Consider the following 24,261-nt stretch of genomic DNA (forward strand, 5'->3'; position numbering starts at 1 on the left):
CTTGAATTTCTTTTGATCACTGTGAAAAAAAGGGAGGGTGAATCTTCTAAGCAGGGACACACACATAAAAAACTTTTCTGATAACCCTTTCCTACTGTATCTAAAACAAAACAAAAAGAGGGGAATTTATCAAAACTGGAGCGGACCAAATCTGGAGCAGTTGCCCATAGCAACCAATCAGGCAACTGCTTCAGATTCTGTCTGCTCCAGTGTTCCAGTGTTAAATTCCCCTCATAGTGTTTTGCCCTTAGATACACCTGAACTTTTCCTTCAGCATGTTATTAAAAGGTTATACAGACTAGGAATAACTAATCAATTGTACAGTTGCTGTTAAAAAAGAAAACTTTTTAAAGGGAAATTGTTATGATTTTTGCTTAGTGTTATTTTATGTAAACTTTAAAGTTTTAGGCCTGGTTCACATCTGTACAATCCTGGGATGCACTGAGTTTGCCATGCGGACCCATTGACTTCAATGTGGTCATATCCCCGTGGCAAACACTGCAAAAAGGCTCCTGCACCTTTTTGTGCAATGCATGGGATGCATTTGTCTGCCACGTTTGTGTGCATATGCATGCACAGAAAGCAGCAATAAACTGTGAGATTTGTGGGCCACATTTGGGGTGCCATTAAAATTAAATTTTAATTAATTGAATGCATTCGTGCACAATGCTGAAAATGCACGACGATTGCACATGAAAACATGCAAATCGCTGTTCATTCACGGAACGGTCAGATGTGAACCAGGCCTTCATTTTTTGTAACTTCTTTGACTATTTTTTTTTTTAGTCCTGTACATAATAAATTGTACAAATATATGCAAAAACACTAAACATCTGATAATTTTTTGAGACTACAGTAATGTGCAAACATAGAGCAGTAGAACTCATCAGTAGTGAATGTCCACAAGAGTTTTATCACTCCAGGTGGTCTTACGACTCATTCACCAGATGCAGGGGCAGACTCATTTGAGTCTGTCCCACTCTGACATAACAAAGTCCAGACAGAAAATACTGCACTTTCGTTTGTTCTTTATTTCTTAGGGGGTTATTCATTATGGAGCCGAAGGATACAGCCGTAGCTATGGATGATCCTTCAGCTCTCTTCAGCCGCCTCTGCCCTTCGGTTCAGTTGACCTGAAGTGACAGCTCAATTGTGGAGAAAGGTCAGCCGAAGCCGACCAATCTTCACACAAATGACAACTGGGTGGAGCCAGCATGATCTCATGGCTGGCTCCGCCCATTTTTAATGACAGATCAGTGCCCCCAAATGACCTGGGGTCACTGATCCGTCATTAAACAATAACAACTGGGCAGAGCTGGACGTGATGTCACAGCCGGCTCCGCCCAGTTGTTCATTGGCGGGACCTGCTAGAAGACTCTGGCAGGTGCTGGCCAATAGGAAACAGTTGGGTCAGAGCTAGCTGTCACTGCCAGCTCTGCCCAACTGTTTTTCTTTTGCCGCCATCTTTGCCAGCATTTTTTTATTATTTTATTTTTTTATTTTTTTATTTTCCTGTTTTAACATTTTAAAAATCATTTTTCAACTTTTTTTTATTGTTCATTTCACTTATTTTCTATTCTGCTCGGTACCTCGGAAGTACCACTCAGTGGCATTTGGCTACTTACTCACTGCCGTTCAGGCCCTATGGGAATAGGAGCGAACGACAGCAAGTGAGCTGCTGGAGCTTTGGCTCAGCCGATCCAAATGTTGGATCGGCTGAGTTGAAGTCCCTCTGCATTTCGGCTCAGCTGAACATGCAGAGTATTTTCGGCTGACCGAAGGCAGCCGATGTATGGCTGATTTCAACCGATGTATGGCTGATTTCAGCTGATTACAGTATTTTCGGCTGACCGAAGGCAGCCGATGTATGGCTGATTTCAACCGATGTATGGCTGATTTCAGCCGATTACAGCTGAAATTAGCCATACCGAGTCGGAGTGAATAGCTGAACATTGGTTGGCTCACTTCACTTCAGCTGGGTAATTACTTGGCTGCCTTCGACAGCTTTGTGAATAACTTTTTTTGCAAACTTGGACATATTCACAAAGCCAGACTCAAGCACTTCGCTCTCCACCAGACCCTCTCCAACTCTTCATATTCTCCCCAGTATTGAGCTGGCATCATTCTAATATTTTGTCTCATATGTATTATTTACTGAAAAATAAATAGAAAGTAACAATAACTGATATCTGTTAATTCATATAAAGGAGGGCAACAAATATACATGAATCATTAAAATGATATGGCATGGACAGTTTTTCTACAAGGATTACAATGCAATCACTTTAGTGCTTGAAATTATGCAAACTAGTTCATAACAATTAAATTATTCTAAAACCAGAATTGTACAAAACATCAAAGTAGGGTTACAGCATTAGAACAGATGACTGTAACTGATAACAATGCCAATAAAGACACATAGGAAAACATAGTAATATGTGCATGGTGTACAAAACTGAACAAAGTCACAAACACTTAAAAATTGATAAGCTCCATCTGTTATACCATGTCTAAAAAGGTATAATATTAATGTATTTTCCCAAAGGAGTCTTGTAAGCTGTCTTATTTTAAAAAATAATGTCATATCAGAATTTTCCCACTATTCTATAATGCATTTGTCTATTGTTTTGTCATGTGCAATTTTTAATGATACATTAGTATGTTTTTATTTATTAAGCCAACTGGCTATACATGAATTACAGTACCTAGTAGCAAACAACATTTTGTGGAAATTTTATTAGGATGTGTTTTTAGTATATTGTAATATTGTCATCATGTCTCTCAGTGTCCGGATTTCTGCGTCACTCTCGATTGGAGCGAAGGCCCGGATTATTCGACACTGGGGGTAAACCATTTGGAGTGGATATCTTCCTGTGCTAATGGCGGAGCAGTGGTTTCCTTTGTGAATGTATGGACGCTGGCTATGGCCCCTGCGCGGTGCGCAGATTCATTGGCTTGGCGTGGATGCACTTGCTTTGAGGACATAGTATTATTTAAGATACACATCTGCCTTTTTGAAAGGAACGTGGAGGAGATAGTATGGCATTGTCCCTGCAGATAAGCTTCCATTCATAGGAATCATAGTAACGTTATTGGGCTTTGCTCACTGAGCAGTGCTGGATAAAGTTCGCTCCAGTGTTAATGGGAGATTGTGTTTGTGGATCTGGAAAGATGGTGGCAGTGCATACATGTGGCAAGGATGAGTCATATATGAATATATATAAATATAACCACTTTTCCAATCTCTCCAAATCTTATCACTTGGCACTATGGAGAGCCCTCCACCCATAAGAATGTGAAGATGTGGCCTCCAAATTATAGGTAGGTCATATCACGTCAGATAATCAAGCCCCTCAGGATTTCACATCAGACTACTAGGAGGATTTCTAGATATATCATTTGTGCAGCTTTCCCCTATAGTCTTGTGTCTTCCCCAGAAGTATATGACTTATAATATAGCAGAAAACTGAAAATTTAATCATACTCACCGTAATTTTATTTGGTTGTACTCCACGGCAGCGCTGACAAATGGGTTTAGATCCAATTACCCCTAGTTGACAGGAACAAGAGGGTTGAAGTAAGACATAACCCCTCCATAAAAGCCCCTCCTCCTGCAGACTCCTCCAGTCTAGTAACAAGCTAAAACTCCCTAGGGTGGGAGTTCAGTGCTGCCATGGAGTATAACCAGGAAAAGAAAATTACGGTGAGTATGATAACATTTTCCATTTTCCTGGCCATATCAATGGCAGCGCTGATAAATGTGGATTACCCAAGAAAAGTAAGGGCGGGAACACAACTCCACAGACAACAATATATAATGCAATCAATTTTATTACTCGACCTCATGTCGAGAGAGCAAAACACTTCTACCAAAGTGGTCATTAACTGCAGCTCTGACATCCAATCTATAATGCTTAATAAAGGTAGATTTGGATGCCCATGTTGCCGCTCTGCAGATGTGATCTGCTGAAATGCCGGATGCTGCTGCCCATGTGGCGGACATGCCTCTTGTGGAATGAGCCCTGATGCCATCTGGGGGGGACACTCCTGCTATTTGATAGGCACTGATGATGGTGCCCAAAATCCATTTGCTTAAAGTAGTTTTGGCTGCCGCCAAACCTTTTCTTGCTTCTGCCGGGATGACAAACAGCCTGTCTTTACACCTATCCACATAGATTCTCAGACATCTGACTAAATGCAAACAGCCCTCTTTCCCTGCTGAGTTGAGAGCAGGCAGAACAATATCCTGATCCACGTGAAACTTGGTATGAACCTTTGGTAAGAATCCAGGCACAGTCCTCAGCACTACCCTCTCTTCATGAAACATGAGGAAAGGTTGATCAGAACCACAGGCTTGTAATTCCGAAACTCTTCCACCAGAAGCCAAAGCTACCAAGGAAACAGTTTTATAGGATATCAGCTGCATAGAAACAGAAGCTAATGGCTCAAAAGGAGGTCCTGAGAGAACCCCCAACACGAGAGGAAGATCCCAGGATGGAAAAAGAGGCCTATTATAAGGGTTGGCTTTACTCACAGCTTTTTCAGAAATCGCGATGCGAGTCCATCTGGCACCAGTGATAGCTGATATAGCGGATACTTGCACCTTGAGGGAACTGAGGCTCATTTCTTTATCCAGAACCATTTGGAGGAACTCCAAGAGGGACCTAGAAGAGAGTTGAGAAAGGTCCACGTTGTTATTTTTAGTCCACATGTAAAAAACCTTCCACATTCGATAATACACTGAGGAAGTGGATCCTTTCCTAGACTTTAAGAGCGTATAAATGACTCCTTGGGAGAAACCTGACTTCTTCAACCTCTCCCTTTCAACAGCCATGCCGTCAGACAGAGGTGCTGTGGATTCAGGTGTCAGATCGGCCCTTGATATAGAAGATATCCGGCGTGACTGGAATCTGCCATGGTTCTTGAATGAAACATGAGGAAGGGGACATCAGAAGGGGAAACCATGGTTGTCTTGTCCAATAGGGGATTATGGCAATCACCGTTACTTTCTCCTTCTGTATCCTTTGAAGCACCGACATGATCATGGCAAAGTGGGGAAAAACATATGCCAGTTCGTAATTCCATGGATGTGAAAGAACGTCTTGGCCTTCTGCCATGTGATCGAATCTCCTTGATAAAAACCTGCTGACTTGGCAGTTCCTGTGGGATGCCATCAGGTCCACCTGTGGATTTCCCCATTTCCACCTCAGGTTGGTGAAGATTTGTTTTGAGAGAGACCATTCAGTGGGATCTACTTGATTCCTGCTCAAAAAGTCTGCTACTCGATTCTCTGGGCCCGGCAAGTAAACTGCTCTCATGCCCAGCACATTCCGCACTGCCTACATCAAGAGAGGAACTACTGCCCGCATCATGCTGCAACTCTTTGTGTCCCCTTGGTGGTTGATGTACGATACCACTGTGGCATTGTCCGCCATTATTCAAACCCATTTGAATTGTATCTGGTTTTGGAAATGGCGGAGTGCCTTGAACCCTGCCTGCAATTCCAACAGATTGGACAATGCGTTCTTCCATCTCCCAGTCCACACTCCCTGTGTGTATAGGCTGTCCAAGTGGGCTCCCCACCCTGAACCGCTGGCGTCCATCATAATAGTAACCCATGGAATGCTCCCCAATGGGTACCCTTTCCGCAAGTTCCCTTCTTGGGACCACAATCTCAGGAACTGCTTGACCCTGTGAGAAATGCGGATCCACTGTTTCTTGTCTTAAAACCTGTATTGTTGGAGAAAGGAATGCTGCACAATCCTCATGTTCCATTGAGCGGTGCTGAGCCCGAATGGCATTGATCTGAATTGAAAATGTTGGTGATTGACACAAAACCTTAGGAATTTTTGCTGATCTGGGGCAATGGGAACATGGAAGTATGCATCCCTCAGATCTATAGACACCATCCACATATCTGGCCAGACCACTTATATTATAGTCCGGAGGGACTCCATTCGGAACTTCCTGACTCAGATAAATCTGTTGAGTTGGTGCAAACCCAGAATGGGCCTCCAACCACCTGTTGATTTGGGAGTTAGAAATAAGTGGGAGTAGAATCCCTGGAACTGTTGACACCCGGGTACCTCCGATATGGCATTTTGGAACACAAGGGAACATGCATAGTTCAACATAGCCTGCCTCTTCAGGTAATCCCCGGGGAGTTTGGTCACTATGAACCTGCCTTTTGGTGGAAAGGTTCGGAACTCCAGTTCTCATTCCCTCATGATTACGTTCAGCATCCAAGCGTCTGATATTGTATCCATCCAGAGACTTGAGAATAGTTGTAACCTTGCACCTACCCTCATGTCTCCGGGATCAACACCTTCATAAGGTCTGCTCTGGCTCAAAGTTTTTAGAATTTCTGCCTCTTTTCTGGAAGGGCCAAATCCTCCTCTCCATGGTCATGATCGACTAGACTCCCTGTCAGGTTTGTAGGATCTGGAGTCACGAAAGGAACCACTATTCTGGCGTGGCCTTCCGTCCTTACTGACAGCCGGGACAGAGCTCCATCCAGCAGGTGTGTGTACTCCAACCAGCAGCAGAGGCCATTAGGGCACGGATAAACATGGCAAGGGGGAAACGCATTGCCCACACGTCCACCCTCCGGACTACTACCTCTGCAGAGTCCAGGATGACCATTTTCCCCAAGGGGACACCCTTGCTCGGGGCCGAGTCTCGGGACTTCTCAGGGGAGAGAGGCTGAACTCCCCTGAGGACATATTTCACATATTTGCTTAAAACCAACTTCCTGACATAGGAACAAACCTGTCCTAGGGGGGACAGGAACAAAAAAGACTGAAGGAGTCAGCAGGAGGAGGGGCTTTTATGGAGGGGGTTATGTCTTACTTTAACCCGTTTGTTCCTGTTAACTAGGGGTAATTGTATCTAAACCCATTTGTCAGTGCTGCCATGGATATGGCCAGGAAACTCAATATAGTGTAATTCTGTATTTATTGGAAAAAAAATTAAAACAATGTAGCACAATCGGACTTACATTCTCAGACTTTACAAGCTGCACTAACTATAAAAGGCATGTTTGTAAGGCTGTACTACTGCAATCATGCAGTTCCAGCAACCTCCTCTACCTTGGATCAGCAGAGCGCCTGTAGCCAGCGTGCAGCGGCATGACTTAGGTAAATCCTGCCCTATGTGTTTAATTTTTCTGACTTCTTCAGGAGCATAGATTCTAACCTGCTCCTCATGCGTTATAGATGGTTTATCCTTAACCTTGCCCCTCCTCTTTTATCCAAATGGCAAACATCAGAAACATTAATGACAGAAGATAGAAACCATTTTTGGTACATAGGACAAGAAGCATACGATCTCCCTAAGAATCTAGGTCCATATATTTTTTATACAAAAGACATAAAGAAAATAGAAATATGAGCATTATCCACTTTCTATATAAAATATAATGTATAGGTGACCTTGATAAAATACATCACTAAATAGTAACTCCTTAATGACAGTGTAATGCATATATGATGCAATACAGCTGGTGAATCTTAATGGCCAGCTGCTGCATAAATGTGCTGCTGTGTTGTCCTGGGGAGGGTTAAGATAACAACCCCACAACTATGCATGTCACTGATGGCACACAGGCAAATACTAATGATTGTGAGCTGGGAAGTAGGGCTCCAAAAAATTTCAACACTGTGGAGACAATCACAAAGTGAATGAATAAATGGAGCCCCTCTTACTGGGCTCTGTCATCACGGTCCATGAAAAGGGCCTGCTCCTGCAGGCAGCTAGGAGTTAATTTTCTGCATTTGAAATATAAATAAACTTCACACACTTTATGTATAAAATAAGACAACCAAGTTACCTTGACAAAATATATAAAGTCCTGGCATAAATTACCAATGAAACAATTAGTAAATCTAACTGATAAATCCTAAATATTTTTATACACTTTGCTAGTGAGGTTAGCCGCTTTGCCCCAGAGCCATTTTAAAACTTTTCATACTCTTCCATTCTTGTATATAAATGATAAGATTCAAAAAGTGTATACATTTTGTATCCCAATAGTATTCACCTACTGTATATTAACCTAATGCTAACTGGGATATCTCATGCAAAGCAAAGCCCTTAGTCATGATTGAATATTCAAAGAGACATGGCTTCTCTTTATTCACTAAGCTAAAAAAAACATGTTTTGCTAAATTAACATTATCTGTTCCTTTATTACATAAACTTCTGTGTCTATCTAAAAGTCTAGATTTGCAGATAAAAAAACAGTTAGGTCTGCAGTTAGATATAAATGTAGGTGATACATCAGAAATCCATTGGTTTTTATTTCTTTAATTTCTTCTCTACCTAAGGTATCATATGCAAGTAACTTTCCAGACGGAATGACCTTCATATGTAACGTGTAAACTTGTTTTCAATCTGTCACTGAATGCAAATCCCCTTGTTAATATTCTCTGGAGTTCTAGTGCTATCATTTCTCTTCTTTTTTTCTCATTATCGCTAGCACTGTGTCCTGTACTGAGAAGAAATTAGCTTCTAATGAGTTTTGTCCTAGTTTTATGTTACTTGTTGTTTGAACACTCTGCTTATAGAGTGCAGGTGAAAACCTATGACAAGCTGTATTTGTTATAAGAAATAAGTGCGGGAGCATTCTTCATTGTACTAGATCACATGATGTTGTGATCAAAGCACATTGTATGTCAGCAAAACTGAAAAGTACAAGGCACTTCTATTGTTTTACTAACAACTGTGGAGTCAGATGTATTTTCAGTGCTTGAAAAAATAAATAATGTATGATTTGCCATGACTAAATGTAGTTATTTATTTATTTCTTCATTTATTGACTGCTTGCATTATGATTACTGAACTGGGAATCTCAATTACACAAGCATACAAACACAGACAAGAAGAAGAGAACAAGGGTATGGATGTTTAGGTTAGGTAAATAGTCAAAGATATTTTCCCCCAAATTAGAAGTGATGGGTATTATGAGCTTGCTTAAAGAGAGACTCCAGACACATTTTGAAATAGAAAACACCCTTTGATTCACCCTTCAAATTACATTTACTAAAAAAGCTACATTAGCTCTACAGCAGTAGAGTCTTGTACTGTGTTAGCCATAAATTATTGCTAAAAGTTTGGAGTTTAGGTGGCACCCCTTTTTGGCTAATTTAAGTTTTTAAAGTTTCAAGCTTTCTGCACCTTCCTTATCTATTCTTCAGAAAGATGGTCCCAAAAGTTTGCATCTTTGTAAATACAGCTAAACCTGTAGTCATTTTCTAATAACTTCCTGTATTTCCCTGCACAGCAGAGCTGTACCTGGTAGGGGGGTAGTCATCACTGAGTCCATCAGGGATCTATTGCTATGCACAATGCTTGTGATCTGTTGACCACAGGAGTGGTGCATAAAGGGATGACTTCTTTAGCATGCTTCTACACTTAATTGTCCAATTAGCAGGCTGGATCAAGAAAAGTGACAAAGGAACTGGAGCTCCAATAACCTACTAGCTATACTACCTGGCTATACCTGAACTTTAAGTATAATAACTGTTGTAGATTTTACTAACTTTATCACTTTAAAACTCTCATTAGTGTCAAGTACATGTGCCACACTGACGATGTTGAAATATCTAGCCTTCCTAAATCCTATCCCCATTTTGGTATATGCTTCACGTTTGATAGGAGTGGTAAACACTGTTCCAACCCAAGCTAGGCTTTGTAGTGCACATGGGATTAGCAAAGGTATTCCATATTACTTACCATTTACTGCATTATTTTTCAAGTGCAAGCCACGTAAGCACTTGAATTTGACCTGATAACAGTCTCTTGCAATCTCTGTAGAGCAGAGATCAGAATGGGAAAGGAAGAAGCAGTACAAGAAGCCAATCAGTTAATTTTATGACAAGGAGCATACTCTTATGAGAAGAAAGCAGAGTGACAGAAAATATAATCAGTTTGCTACTTATCCTTTACTATCCAGTCATAGACATGGGGTGGGTTCATGTCAGCCTGAGCTCAGAGGAAGTGTTAAATGTTGCTGGCCACCAAGTCAGAAAATTGATTATATCTACGGGTGCAAAAGAAGTACCTGGGGGCAGCTTTGGAATAAAGGTAAATATTGCAGAAAATGTAATGGGCTATTATTTTTTTATTGGGGTTCTGCTTTATGAGAATGAGCACTTATATTTTTTTATACAATGTAGATGAATGGGTGCCTAAACTTGTCATGCTACAGCAGAAGAAATAAAATGACGACTTTGACTTACATTTTTATGACTGTTTAAATAACCTATTTCTAATATAAATGTTTGTGTAAGGTAATGCATATTTTACATTTATTGGCCCATTAATGAAAGGTCTTTTTACACCATAATATCAGGTGAACTTAATATTAAACCAGGGGCATTGTATTATCTTTATACAAATGTCACTAGTCAGTTCAAGACCACATCTACTGCTCATTGGCGCTGAAAACCCTAAAGGAAATTCTTACAAATTCGACATTTTATGTGGAAAATATACCTTTCTAACATGTAAAGACCAAAGTTTTTTTTCTTAAGCAGGCCTTAAGCCATAACAGTGAGACGCAACATAATGGCCTAATTCACAATCCTGTAAATTCCTTTTAAAATGTGAAATCAGATATATAAAAACAGTTTCAGTATAAATAGAAATATTCATTTTACACAGATATTTAGTCTTAGATTACATATGAAATTCTTAAAGCTTATCTAAACCCAAACATCTGATATATTTTTCTCTTTGTGGAAGTATCCCTGGTGATTCTTCCAGTAACATACTTTCAATCCTAGGGTGACAACCCTCCTTCACCCTTTTGTATCAGGACAACAGAAACAAAATAGGAACACAGAAGCCTGCTCTTCTCCTACTGTCCGCAACACAGGGATTTTTGTAGTGTTCAGAGCACACTAAAAACAATGTAGCTGCTAATAGTCAGCACAGGCAGAGCACACAGCAAGTTAAAGTAGTATGAAACTCTAAAACTGTTTTTTCAATAATGAATACAGATCAAACAAATATACATTGTTCAGCAAAGCATTGCTTTACATTTTTGCCCAAATGCAGTCATCATGTTTCTGAACCTCTGCTTCCAAGTCTCTCAGCTCAGCTTTCCTAAATTTCCTGTCCAGTACAAGATCACAAAAGACAATGAAGACTCCAGCAACAGTTCATCTACTAGCTTGGAGAAGGACAGAGGGAGGAGAGGGGGCCAGGGGGATGGGAGTAGCTTGATTTGTTGTGCCTGTGTGTTTGTGGAGACACACGCAGCTTACTAACACACACAAGAGTGACTGCTTGACAAAGGAGACACTCTAAAACAGAACGTCAGGACCAGTGCTCAGGGGATCAGATGATTGTGTAGGAAACTAAAACTTTTAAACATCAAGGAGTGGCATCCATTATAAGTGCTTTTATCAGCATTTAAAATAGCGTAAAACCCTTTCGACTTTAATATCACTTTAACAGCTCACAAGATTTCTGGCAAAATAGACTTTTTTTTATAAACGTATCAAACAGATATAAAACTTTTTAATGGTATATTTAGGAGAACAAAAGGGAAATCATAAGATACATTTATTTTTAGGGTTTCAACTTTTTGTGTTTTTGTTAACCCAAAAAGTATTTGTAACAATTATATATTCCTGTTTGAGTAGATTTTTAAACCTACAATAAGGTTGCCAAGCACAGGCTTTGAGACCACAATACCTTTTTATTTTCAATATTTTTATGAAGGTTTTGTCAAAGAACAAAAGAAAACAATACAATACACAGCACATGACATGACATAGGGCTGCTGAGTACTCAAAAAAAAAAGAATGACATTGTTGGCATCATCAAGAAGCAAACAGATAAGCAAATAAGGTCGAGTGGTTCTAAGGAGTGCAAGATCGTCAGCTAGGGGATCTCACCCAAGAGATTCTAAGGCGTTACTATAGGGAGGGATAAACCCTGATCACAATACTTTTTAATAAATCATCTCCTATCAACATGTATCTAAAACAAAGGATCAAAAGGCCATACATTTGCATTAAAATGCTTTTTAACAAACCTATATACACTTCAGGGTTGACTTACTAAAGGATTACAAACTGTTTATTGCTTATTAAGCAAAGTGATGTGGTGGCCACTTCAATCAACAGCTCCCATGTTACCTAAAATACTGTTTATCGAATTTCCCTCATACATGGTTACATATCTCTCAACTATCCCTCATTTTGAGGCACTGTTCCTCTTTAAAAACCAAATCTCTCTGTCCCTCATCCCTCATTTAATGTTTCTCCTAAAACTCTGCTGTGATGATCTGTGTAAATAAATACTATTTATCTGTCACAGTTACTTTTATTGCACTAAACATTTCATCCATCAATTGGATTAATGTATTAGTACATTTTAATTGCTGATATAAAAGAAAAGTAGCAGTAAAAAAAGTGACCATTGTGGCACTTTAGTGTCCTATGGTCTTCTGCTACGTGCTCTTCTTTCCCATCTCAGAAGGTTAGGAAGTATGTCATTGGATATTCAGAGGGAACACAGGTTCCCTGTATTTACTAACATTCACTTTGCAAAATGAGCACATACTTTACTAAATTAACAACCTCTATTTCTTTAGATTCTTTTTTGTTTCTAAATCAATGTTTTTTATTATACGAAGAGTAAAGGCAAGCCACAAGGACGCATTTTGGGTGTTTGCAGGAAGCTGGGAGAGAGATCAGTGAACATCTGTTCACTGAGCTCCTTCCTGCTGAATGAAGCCAGATTGAATGAAGCACTAATTGCATCACTTCCAGCTCCTCAGCTGTCATTCCCAGTCTAGAAAATCCCTAATGTCACCTTAAAGAGAACCTGTCACCACAAATATGCTATTACATATGGGGCTTGTGAGCTCCCTATGTGATAGCAATGAAGTGAAGTAAAAAAAAAGTTTCAAAAATAAAACAAATGTAAAAATACTAAAAAAAAGTTTTACACCCCCATGAACGAGCACATACTAACCTAAACCTGAATTGGGTGCGCCTACTTATGAAAATTACTTTTGTGCTACACATGTTAGGTATTGCCACATGCACCAGAGTGAGAGCTATAATTCTAAGTCCAATATTCTCAGTTAACTCTAAACTGTTGACCTGTACAGGCTTTTGAAGTGTTGCTTGTGGACAATTTGGGGTACTGTATTATGTCGCCGTTTCACGCCCCCGCGCAATTTTTAAGTTGGGCATTTTGGGTATCTATTTACTCGACACAACCTCATCTTTTATATTAATTATGGGCACTATAATTAACATGAACTGTGTTTTCAGGAAATATATAACTCACAGTAATCTTCAGGCCTAAAAGTGGATTATATCACGTGTGCAAAAAAAGTTCTGACAGGGGAAGGATTAAAAGAGTCTGATAGTTTGCAAAACTACACAGTGCTAAGTCACACAAGGGAACTGAGGAAGGAATAAATGTTTTCTAAGCTTCCCTCTGTCTTTAAATGTGGTTAGGAAAAATTTCCACATTATGAAAGTTATGACTTTGAGCAATTTATTGTGGTGATTGTGGGAGCCATTAGCTTCATTATATGACGGCATCACCATGACATGTATGTATATCACTTGTCCAACATTATACAGAAGGTTGTGGGCTGAAGAATGTGCAAGGATTTCTAAGGTGCTTCATTAGCAAAATTATGCTTTACTAAACAGCCCTACTTTTTCTCAGCTATACAGTTCACAAATGTTGTGTAAAGCAAGTTTCAAATTGACAGATGGCTCTGTGCTTGAAAATTGGGCGTTTCATGTTATATATCTCAAGCAATAGCACATATTTAAGAGCATAAAAATAAATAGAACATATAGTCACATTCGATACTGAAGATCAAACACATAACCATGTAAGAAAAAGGGACTCTTTTTTCAATGACTTTGTTTTTGTTGCCTGAAAACAGCATTTTATATGACGAACAATACACTGCTACACTATATGTCAATATAATGACAAAATGTCAACATAGACTTATGTAAATTGCACAAACATTGACAGGGTGTTTCTGACTAGGCTGTTTTGCAAACGATCACTTGGAATATTAGTATTTAGTGTTTTGGCATTGTTTATTTGATGTCTTTATGGTATTGTTTTACAGATTACGTTATTTATTTGAAACAATGGGTAATTCAGAATACTGTGAACACAATGGCCTCTGATTTTACCCACTGACATTTTAATAATTTAAGAAGACACACAGGCACAAACTGATACCAAAAGAATTAAAAACAGTTTTTTAAATATGTGTTTAAACACAGAGTTTGGCAAGATTTTAGTAATGCAGTATCTAATCACATTGAAAAATCACTGAAACCTCAGGTAATATGACACTATGGATAATTAGAGATAAACAAATAATCACACTTCTGTTTTGCTGATGATGTGCCAGATTACTTTCACAATTTGCTACTCTAGCGTATAATATGCCAATCAGCTACTAGTTTTTACTTGTTATTTTTCATTTGCATTAGAAAAAGCATGCTCCACACCAAAACCAGCACACCTGGTATATAGAGGAAGATCACAAGTATGCAAACATTATGCAGTGCTGATAGCAGCCTGTATGCACTAGTGTACTTCTACTTAGTGAGTTTTGATGTCCTCCATCATGTGGCCATTGTTCTCTGTGTGGAAGCAATGTTTTTTTTGCAGAAGTCTGACTCCCCCTGTCCTGCTAAGTCAGAGCTAGAGCTCGCCAATCAGCAGGAAGCATGAGCTGTAGCTTGATCTATAGCTCTGAGTCAGCTTGGGGCATGTTGAACCTCTGCAGAGAAATCACTGCTTACACATAGTGAGCAGGGATGATTCTCTACAGCAGGGGCACCCACAATTTTACGTCTAGAGATCTACTTTTCAAATGACGAGCTCAATGAGATCTGCCAATGAAAAAACACCTGCATTCAGGGGCGGGAGGGGGCGTGGCGGTGCATTGAAGTCAATGTCACTGTAGGCAGGCCCCTCGCCCACAGTGCGATCGCCTGCACCCGTAACCCAGGCACATTAGTGCCTGCGTTCCAGTCCAGTGCGATCCGCAAAAATGCTGCGAGCACTATTTTTGCAGATCGCACCGGACCGGAATGCAGGCACTAATGTGCCTGTGTTCTGGGCGATCGCACTGTGGGCAGGGGGCATGTCTGCGGTGCCAATGACTTCAGTACAACCCCACACTCCCTCCCACCCCTGAATGCAGGGAGTCAGCAGGCTTACATTACAGTGCGTCCTAGAGGTCACAGGGTCTTTTCCTCCATGGTGCTCGTGTGGCCAACATTGCACATGGGGAGAGGTGTCCTGCCCCTTTCCATCTGCAGCGTCTAACACATTCAGCAGGCAGCCACACGAGCACCGTGGGAGCATAGCCGTAGCCAGCTCCTTTTGTGCCTGAGGCAAGAAAAAAAATGCCCCCCAACAGGCGTGTGATGTCACCCAGCGCCCTGCCTCCAGGCTTTTTTTTTTACATTTTTACTATTTTTTATTTTATATTTATTATTTCTTATTTTATTTTTTTAATTTTAATTTTATTTTTTTTACTGTGTGTGACTCTCCAGTGTTTGTCCTGCACAGAGGACATATCACTGATATGTACCGATCCTCTGCCGCTCGGCCACGCACACGGGGGCTCTCCCATGGATCCCCCCTGCTCTCCCGGGCAGAGGCAGTGGGGGATCCGACAGGAAGCACTTCAGCCGCGGGGGAGGGGGCGGAGCCGCTGTCACAGAACTAAGGCTGAGCAGTGAGGGGAGAGAGAGGCGCCGGCTGTTAGATTCAGACCGAGCGTCTCTCTCTCTCTCCTCACCGCTCGGCATTAGTTCTGTGACAGTGGCTCCATCCTCTGCCCTCCCCCACCCCCGGTTCCTTCACTTCTTCTTGGATCCCCGCTGCATACGGATGGGGAGAGCAGCGAGGATCCAGAGAAGCCCCACTGGAGGGAGGAGAGGACATCACGATCTACGATCGCTACACGATCGACTGGTAGATCACGATCGACCTTATGGGGACCCCTGCTCTACAGCATGTTGGAAGGGCAAAGGATTTTTCTACTCAGGATGCAGCTGATTGGTAAAGAAAACAAACTATAATACTTTGCACACTTTCTGTTTTTATTCACCTGGAATGTATTTAGTTGATGTAAACTAAAATTTCAATTAGGCTTTAAAGTTACCAAACAGAAGACTTGGGTTTGTCAGTAACACAATATAGCTATGCCCTGCAAGTCATCAAAGAACCCTGAGCAAATTTGGAGAATTGCTTCCTGTGGGCAGGTGTATTGACTTTACACGAACAGCCAGCTTAAAATCAATTCTAGGCAAGTGAACCCAATCAGTGAACTGCTAATGATACCCAGAAACACTGCAGCTGTGTTAAATACAGAAATATCAATAGACTTCATTCACAAACCTTAAACACAAACAGCATAGATAAGAATCGTCCTTTCAGCCATGTAGTTGTTATTTTCAACTCAGGGGTAAATATCTGTTACTGTTTTAAAAATCAATTACCCTTATCCTAATGAGTTAGCTGTGTAAATTTAGCCTAATGCATCTTAAATCAACTGTGTCTCTAAAATTAAAGTATCAAAAAATAATGTGCCTGCAAAGAAGATAGTAAATACCTCAGCTGGAGCATACTTCTTGTTGCATAATACTGGTATTGTATACTTTACTGACTGCACTAAGCACAGAGTGAAGTGAGACTGGACAGGAAACACATGTGGGTGTGCTGTTTGTGCTGCAGGGAAATGGCACAGTATTGTTTATTGACTGCAAGAGAGATTAAGAGGGGTGATATTGGAACTCTATAACTTTGGACTATCTACAGACTGCAGTTATGGGTGATTGCTCAGAGCCCACACAGGAGGAAACACAAGTAATTTGGAACAAATTCTGTATACTTTTTGATACTGTGTATTATTGCTTTTTGCACAGCAGGTCTTTTATGTCCCCTTGAAGCTAGCTGTAGGAAATTATATGCATCTTATATTTTGTTCTATCTGAACAGGGAAGCTTATCCTTCATTTGAATGAATGGCAGTTTATTTATAGCAGAATAGGGAATTTTGTTGAGTGAGTCTTGATACTAGGTTGTTCTTTTATTGCTTACTAGTTCGATAAACACCTTGAGAGGGGGTAGACCAACAGGGTAATCCGCTAAGGCTGCACTTTATTAGTTTTCTCTTGGTTGTTTATATTTGTTAGCTCTACTATTGCCTACACCATAGAAAACTGCTATATTAAAAATAAATCACCAACAGGCCTCTTCAGAAACCAACACAGTAGTGATGTAGGGGTCAGTGGGAGAAACCACACCTCCATTGGGTCAGCTAGAATCTAACACTCTCAGAAGTGTCAGTTTCTGAAGAGTCTTTTGGTGATAATTTATCTTGATTACAGCAGGGTTCAGCAGTACGGGCTGCTGGAGAGAAGGGCTTATCCTATCTTTTTTGCAGTGAAGTCTTTTATTGGCACTTTTATTTTAGTGAAATAATTGCTTTAATCAAGGTTCTGTGTAATCCACCGGAGCCAGATACCAGAGACCTCACTGGATATGTGTTGTGAATCTGATGGCTGGGATTCAACAACACCTCTAAACTTAGAAAGGATCCATTGACAAAGTAGGAAGTAGGTCACTACAAGCAGGTATGAAAAGGGGTTGCCAGATTACCAACAAAAAAGGAATCTAATGTACTGTAGGTATGCTTGGATGAAAAATATAAATTAATGATCAGATATATGTAATCCCTGTGTGCATTTAGGGGTCCTGTTTTTATTCTAATTGGAGTGTACCTTTAATCAATTATAAGCATGTGTTATGTCTAATGTTACTGCATTACACAAACTTACTTAAAGGGTCTCTCCAGCAAAAAAAGACAAACTGACCTTTGCAAGGTTCCCACATTTGTTTATCTCCATTATGTTCCATTTTTAAAAGCTTAGATTCGAAATAAATTTTAGGTATTGATTCTAATGTTCCACTAAATATCACCTATTTTCCTGTGCTGGGCCGGCACCGAGGATCATCTATTGAAACTGCTGATACCCCAATGTTGTTGGCACCTGAAAGCTTTGCCACTTAATTTATATGCTCTTTTCAGGTCAAATGCTTCCCTTTTATTGCACATGTGCTGTACTTGTACCTGAGCAGATAGTATTGTTAGAGCTCAGGCACAATTACAGAACAGGCACAGTAAGGGGCAAATTTTAACCTGAGATGAGGATATGAATCCAAATGCAGCTCCCCCTCCTTCCTTCTGCATTATGTCATCTCTCAGGAAAATCTCTGTGGAAGGAATGAAGCAGCACCAATAGTTGTATTTATTTTGTTATTTTCTTTTCAGAAAAATAAACATAAGAGAGTGCAAAAGGGATTTATTAGGCACCATTTGGGCTGCTGGTTAGTAGATGTCATTCCATCTATTTTAACACATTAATTAAAAACAGTGGGGATGTAAATCTATTTTTTCTTATGTTCATAATTCCTTGAAAATGCAACTATTCAACATCAAATATGCTGCATGCACATGGGCTTAAAAGAAACATGCTGAGAAGAAGGCAGAGCAGAATGATGACTTTAGCAGTCTGTTTCTTTTCCTTCATTGTCACATCACAGGCTGGGGGCAAAGGTGATCAGCCTGTGTTGCTTAATTGTAACAGAGAAATGCCAGATCACCAGTTGAATATGTGATCTGACTGGGCTGTGCATATCTCAAAATTAGATAAACTATAAATCCCTTGGCAGGTAAATAGTTCCCATATATACATTTCAATTGTAAATATACTGTAGCTATTTGCTTGGCGTTCAGCATGTATAAGAATGTATAAGAATAGATTTAATTTACTTATAACACCATTATTCTATGTTTTTCTTCACTAGGGCCAGGACTTACCTTTACATGAAATACTAAATGCTTCATGTGAGAACAGTGGCATGCAGGTATGTCTCCTATTCTGAGTATGTTATTGTATGCAATATTCAGATAAATGCTAATTATTTTAATATTTACCAAAACTGACTTGCTCTTTGAGCTCAGTTTTTAGTGATGACACCTGTGTGTGTAGAACTGGAAAATGCATAGAAAACATAATTAAATGGATCATGTTGTATCTCTTATGCTATAAAAGATAACCTAAGCTAATAGATTCTAAGTTGGCTACAGTTGGATTAGTAATAAGTATTGTTTAGCATGCATTAATCCTTCAAAATTCTGCCAGATCTGCTTGAAATTGTTTGTTCCTGAATTCTAGCAGAGTGGTTTACAAAATGCTCTAGGGCAGAATATATGTGATGTACATGTAATGCACTTTCATTATTTCATCTCATCATTAAATAATTGTTCACAATAGTTCTGTATTTCATTTAAACTTTTCTAATACCTTCGGGGCCTTTAAAGTCCTGCCTGTTTAAAAACATGTGCAAGTTAGGATAAGTTGATTATTAGAGTTTAACAAGCTGATCATCAACCATGCACATTCTCTCTTTTTATAATAAAATGGATATGAACCTGTTGGAAATAATGTGGTTTAAGATAGAGTGCACTGCCAGGAGGAACAGTAGAAAGTGTTGGCACTTTTGAATGGAGACATCATTTTGAGATTAATAGTAGAATACGTCTTAAGCTGAAGAACGTTGCTATAGTATCTATCATTGATGTGATGCAAATATTAGAATTTTAGATTTCGGCTTGACCTTTAATATTTTATTTTACATCCTCAACTAGCTTTTGAAAAATAGATGTTGCTAGAGCCTGAATGAGTTTCTTGCTCGTATTGCAGAGAATTACTGTGATGACTTCATAAAATTATAACGCCATTGAAATATCATTTCTACCACTGTTGATAAGCACATTTTCACACAGTGTCTATGTACACTATTGTAAGTGCTACAGATGGGCAGTGCTTGGACTAGAACTAGAAACAGCAGATAAAGTATGCTAAGACTGGGAATAATAACAGTCTATGTAATTATAAGGACTGGCACAAAGTAAAGAAAATCAGACACCAGTCCCTGGCTTTGTGTAGAAATGCTGCATGTCTTATCCTGCTGTGTCTCCAATGCTTCTTAAAAGCATCTCAAATATCTCAAATACAAACCATTATTCTCTAAAAGCACCTGAAAAAAAATATGCTGTGCTTGACTTAGATCTGACATATATTGACACTCACACTGTCAAATCTTTACTGGTTACCGGGCTACATTGAATAGTTTCCACCAGTCCTTTCCCCCACTGAAAGTTTTAAACCAATGTCCCTAAAACACACAGACTCTAATCAGAGCTGTATTTACCAAGGAATTACTCCTGGCCTTTGTCTAGAGCCTTTACAAACTGTAATTATTATGTCTTTGATTTCCACATTAAGTAAATTCAGTAAATTGATGTAAAATTATTTAAGAGGACATTGAGAGAAGTCAGAGGACTCATTAGTAACAAAGAAACCATCAATTCCTTTCTTATAGCTCTGTGGAATTAAAGTGTATCTACAGACAATAACCAAATGTACCCTCTAGAGCCTTGTTTCTCAACTCATGGGTCGTGACCCAATAGTGGGTCGTGACCCCATCTCCAGTGGAACAGTAGAAAGGCATCATGGCACACTCACAAACTAGCATGTAAAACAACTTGTCTCACCACTAAGGACAATGACAGAGGTTTGGATACACGTCTTCTGCAAAGGATGTGTAAGCCGCACTGCCGCGCCAAGGCACCTCTTATAGTGCGGTCCTAACTCTAAACTATGAGAGTCTCAGGACAATGACAGAGGTTTGGATACACGTCTTCTGCAAAGGATGTGTAAGCCGCACTGCCGCGCCAAGGCACCTCTTATAGTGCGGTCCTAACTCTAAACTATGAGAGTCTCGGACAATGACAGAGGTTTGAATACACGTCTTCTGCAAAGGATGTGTAAGCCGCACTGCCGCGCCAAGGCACCTCTTATAGTGCGGTCCTAACTCTAAACTATGAGAGTCTCCAGTGGGTCGCCGCATGCCTTCCACTTTTCTAGGTGAAATGCTCCTCAGTCTCCCCCTAGCACAGCACTCTCAGTTCTCGCATCGAGCAGCCATTCAAAATATGTGTGTCGGCTTGAGGTGGGGTGGGCTGGGGGTATGGCCACGAGGGAGCTCCAGCCATATATGCATTGCTTACAGCTCCCTTGTGTGTCCTGTGGAGGTGCCTGGACCGGAGTGACATCACATTCTGGCTACCGGCACCTCTACAGGGAGTGCATAGCAGCTCTACAAGCGATGCACCTATGTATGGAGCTCTGTCACAGCACAGCAGCTCACATTGGACCCCAGGCTGAGGATCCACTCCAGTTCTCGTAAGTTAGGGAGACTGGGTGGATCATGAAAAACAAAAACAAAATCATGTCTGTGGTTGTGTATGTATGTCAGTGTTTTTGAGGGCCTGTTCACACTAGAACAGTGTGTTAATTGCAGAGTTCCATGCAATTAACGCACTGTACCATGCAATCACACCTACTGTGCATTCTGGTATGGGAGGTGCGTTGCATTGCCATTCATTTGAATGGCACCTCCTGCACACAATATGATGGTCTGCAACGGAAAGTGTGGTACCACAATGCTGTGTGTTCCATTGCAGTGTGACTTGGGTCACGACTTAATGACCGAGGACAAATTTGGGTCCTGATGTTACACATCTAGAGCATACTCAGGCAATGTTGTACCTTGTTTCTGTGATATTATGATCAGACTTGCAATATTTTTCCTGTTCCGATTGACAGATGCACAACCTCAGAACCACATCTCCCAAAAAACATTTCTCTACATACAGTGTTTGGACAGCCTTTAGGGAACCAAGGTGCCCAGATTTTTTAGCCTTTTTAAAGGAACAAAACATGGGGAAATATGCATTTATTGCAGAGGTGTACTGAATATGTTTTTTGCCCAGATATTCACTTAAATAGAGGTACATCAAAATTCTTTATTCATCTTTTTTCATCTGCTGTTACATTTTTCATCTACTTATCTGGTTGGCAGTCTGGCTTAGTGGTGCAGAATCGTGGTCCTTGGTTCAAACTTTAGCCAGGACACTATCTGCATATAATTTTGTTTATGTGCTCCTTCTGTTTGTTTAGATTTCCTCCAGGTGCTCAGGTTACTTCCTACATTTCAAAGACATTCTGGTAGGTTAATTCACACCCGTCTAAATTATCACTAGTGTGTGTACAAATTGGCTATGCACATTTGCTATGACATTCTGCATGCTGGTCCCAAGCCATGTACATGGGGACAATAAGAAATGACCTGGCAAACTATCTCATAAATCATTTTCCAAGGAAGTTATTTATAAAAAAAACTCTCAAGCATACCAGGCATGGTCCCAGAAAACTGGCCTATAGAATCACTGAGAGTAGGATAAAATTGCATGGATAACACACACTGCTGAACTCCTGTAGCCTGTTTTCAGAAACATTCTGTCTACATGCATGCACTTCAGCAGCTTCTGCACAACATTTTGCAAGGTGAGTTTCCTGATGGCAGAAATCTCAACTTTCCCCGAGGTTCTGGGAGTCTTCCGCTATATGATAGTGGATCCTTGATCCCCGGGAGGGAAACATTTCATCCCTGAAAGGTTTACTCCGCAGAGTAAATCTTTTCCTGCTGTTCAGCGGGGCTGCCGGTCGCCATCGGAGTAAAAAAAAAACAAAAAAAACAGATAGCATAGGAATGAATAGCTAGGCTGCTATTGGCTATTTCACTTTGCAATAGCCAATAGCAGGCTGGCTATTGCACCCACCCACTGCTGCTATCAATTAGCAGTGGTGGACCTGAAGTTCTCCTTCAGGTCAGTCCTCCTCTGCTGATTGACAGCAGCAGTGGGCAGGTGCAATAGTCGGCCTGCTATTGCAAATTAAAATAGCCAATTGCAGCCTAGCTATTCATTCCCATGTTGTAAGGTTTTTTAAAAAATTCTGATGCCAGCAGCTGTCAGATTACAAACAAAAACAGCAGAAAGCAAGGGAAGCATTAGCTCCTCTGCTATCTGCCATAATTTCAGTGTGGATGGTGGGGGGTGGGCAGAGGGCACCTCCCTGGAATGAGAAGGGCACCTCCCTGAAATTATATTTTTCAAGTTGGGATGCCTGTGTTGGTGTCAACAGTGGACCATATCTGTGCAATGTGCATTGGCACAGCTGCTTGTAGTCAATTGGGAAAGTGTGGGGCAGTGTATGAAGGCAAGAAAACAAGACAGACAAAAACGGTTATCACTCTGTAACAGGAAGAGAACAAAGACCTTCATGGCACTAGATATTCTTTTAATTATCATTGCTGCTTTAAAATTACTGAAAACAATTAGTAATTTACCATAATAAAGCTTATATGAGATTAAATGTATTGGGTTTGCATGTATTTTAAAAAAAGTAACTTTAAAGATACAACAGGCAATTTGCTTTTTTCATTTGCAGACTTTTAGAATAGTTTTTACTACAACAAACTTGTATCCACACAAGTAGCAGAGCTTGTGCAAAAGGGTGTCATCATTCAGGAAGTTCCAAGGACAGCATAATCTATTTTCTTCCTTTTCATTCTTGTTTTTGTTCTTGTTTTTTTCCTATAGCATTCTAGATAATAGAATTCTATAATGTACAGTATATGTAAACCTTAACAATTAACTTTTCTTGTTTGATTCCTTTGGTGTGTTAAATATATTTGGATGTGGTATGTCTGTTTAATCAGTGCCTAGTGCCCCTGCCAAAAATCTAACTTTTAAAGCTTTCTGTCTTTGTAGCACTCTTATACATTACATTATTTTCAGTTCTCTCTGTGGACTAAAAATCACTCCCCCCATATGGAAATGGGAAGAGGGGTGAGGTGTTTTGTAGTCCTATAGTGACAATGCCGTTCTTCCATAGATACAGTACAATGAGTGTGCCTTGTCACCCTAGAACAGGAAATGTGTTGATGGCAGGATCACCAGGTACAAAAATAAAGGAAAACATCCTAAATAAACAAAACTAATGCAGCCACTACATCTAAGGACTTGGAAGCTGCAAGATATTACATTCTTGTTGTTGTTTGTTGTTGGTTTAGATAAGCTTTAGTGTTACACTGTTCAAAATTGGGAAAAATTAAAGTTGAGATGGATATATTTCCGGAGTCAGTTTACACGTGTGACTTTAATTTAAAAATATAACTAGCTATTCTACTAGCCAAACATAATACTAGAAGTTTGAAATAGCCAATCTGAAAAAAAAAACATCAATTGATTGTTGCTGTAGATTTTTCT

General features: G+C 40.1%; 1 long non-coding RNA gene across 1 annotated transcript in view; it reads left to right on the top strand.

Moving 5' to 3' along the window:
• Positions 1-24,261, top strand: part of LOC108792309 — a 482,432-nt gene that overhangs the window by 256,955 nt on the left and 201,216 nt on the right. Inside the window, exon 2 of the long non-coding RNA XR_001941558.1 lies at positions 18,888-18,947. This is a non-coding gene — a long non-coding RNA (uncharacterized LOC108792309). The remainder of the gene's footprint in view (positions 1-18,887; positions 18,948-24,261) is intronic.

The sequence above is a fragment of the Nanorana parkeri genome, unplaced genomic scaffold (assembly GCF_000935625.1).
Source record: "Nanorana parkeri isolate BGI_ZX_2015 unplaced genomic scaffold, ASM93562v1 scaffold627, whole genome shotgun sequence".
Classification (NCBI taxonomy): Eukaryota; Metazoa; Chordata; class Amphibia; order Anura; family Dicroglossidae; genus Nanorana; species Nanorana parkeri.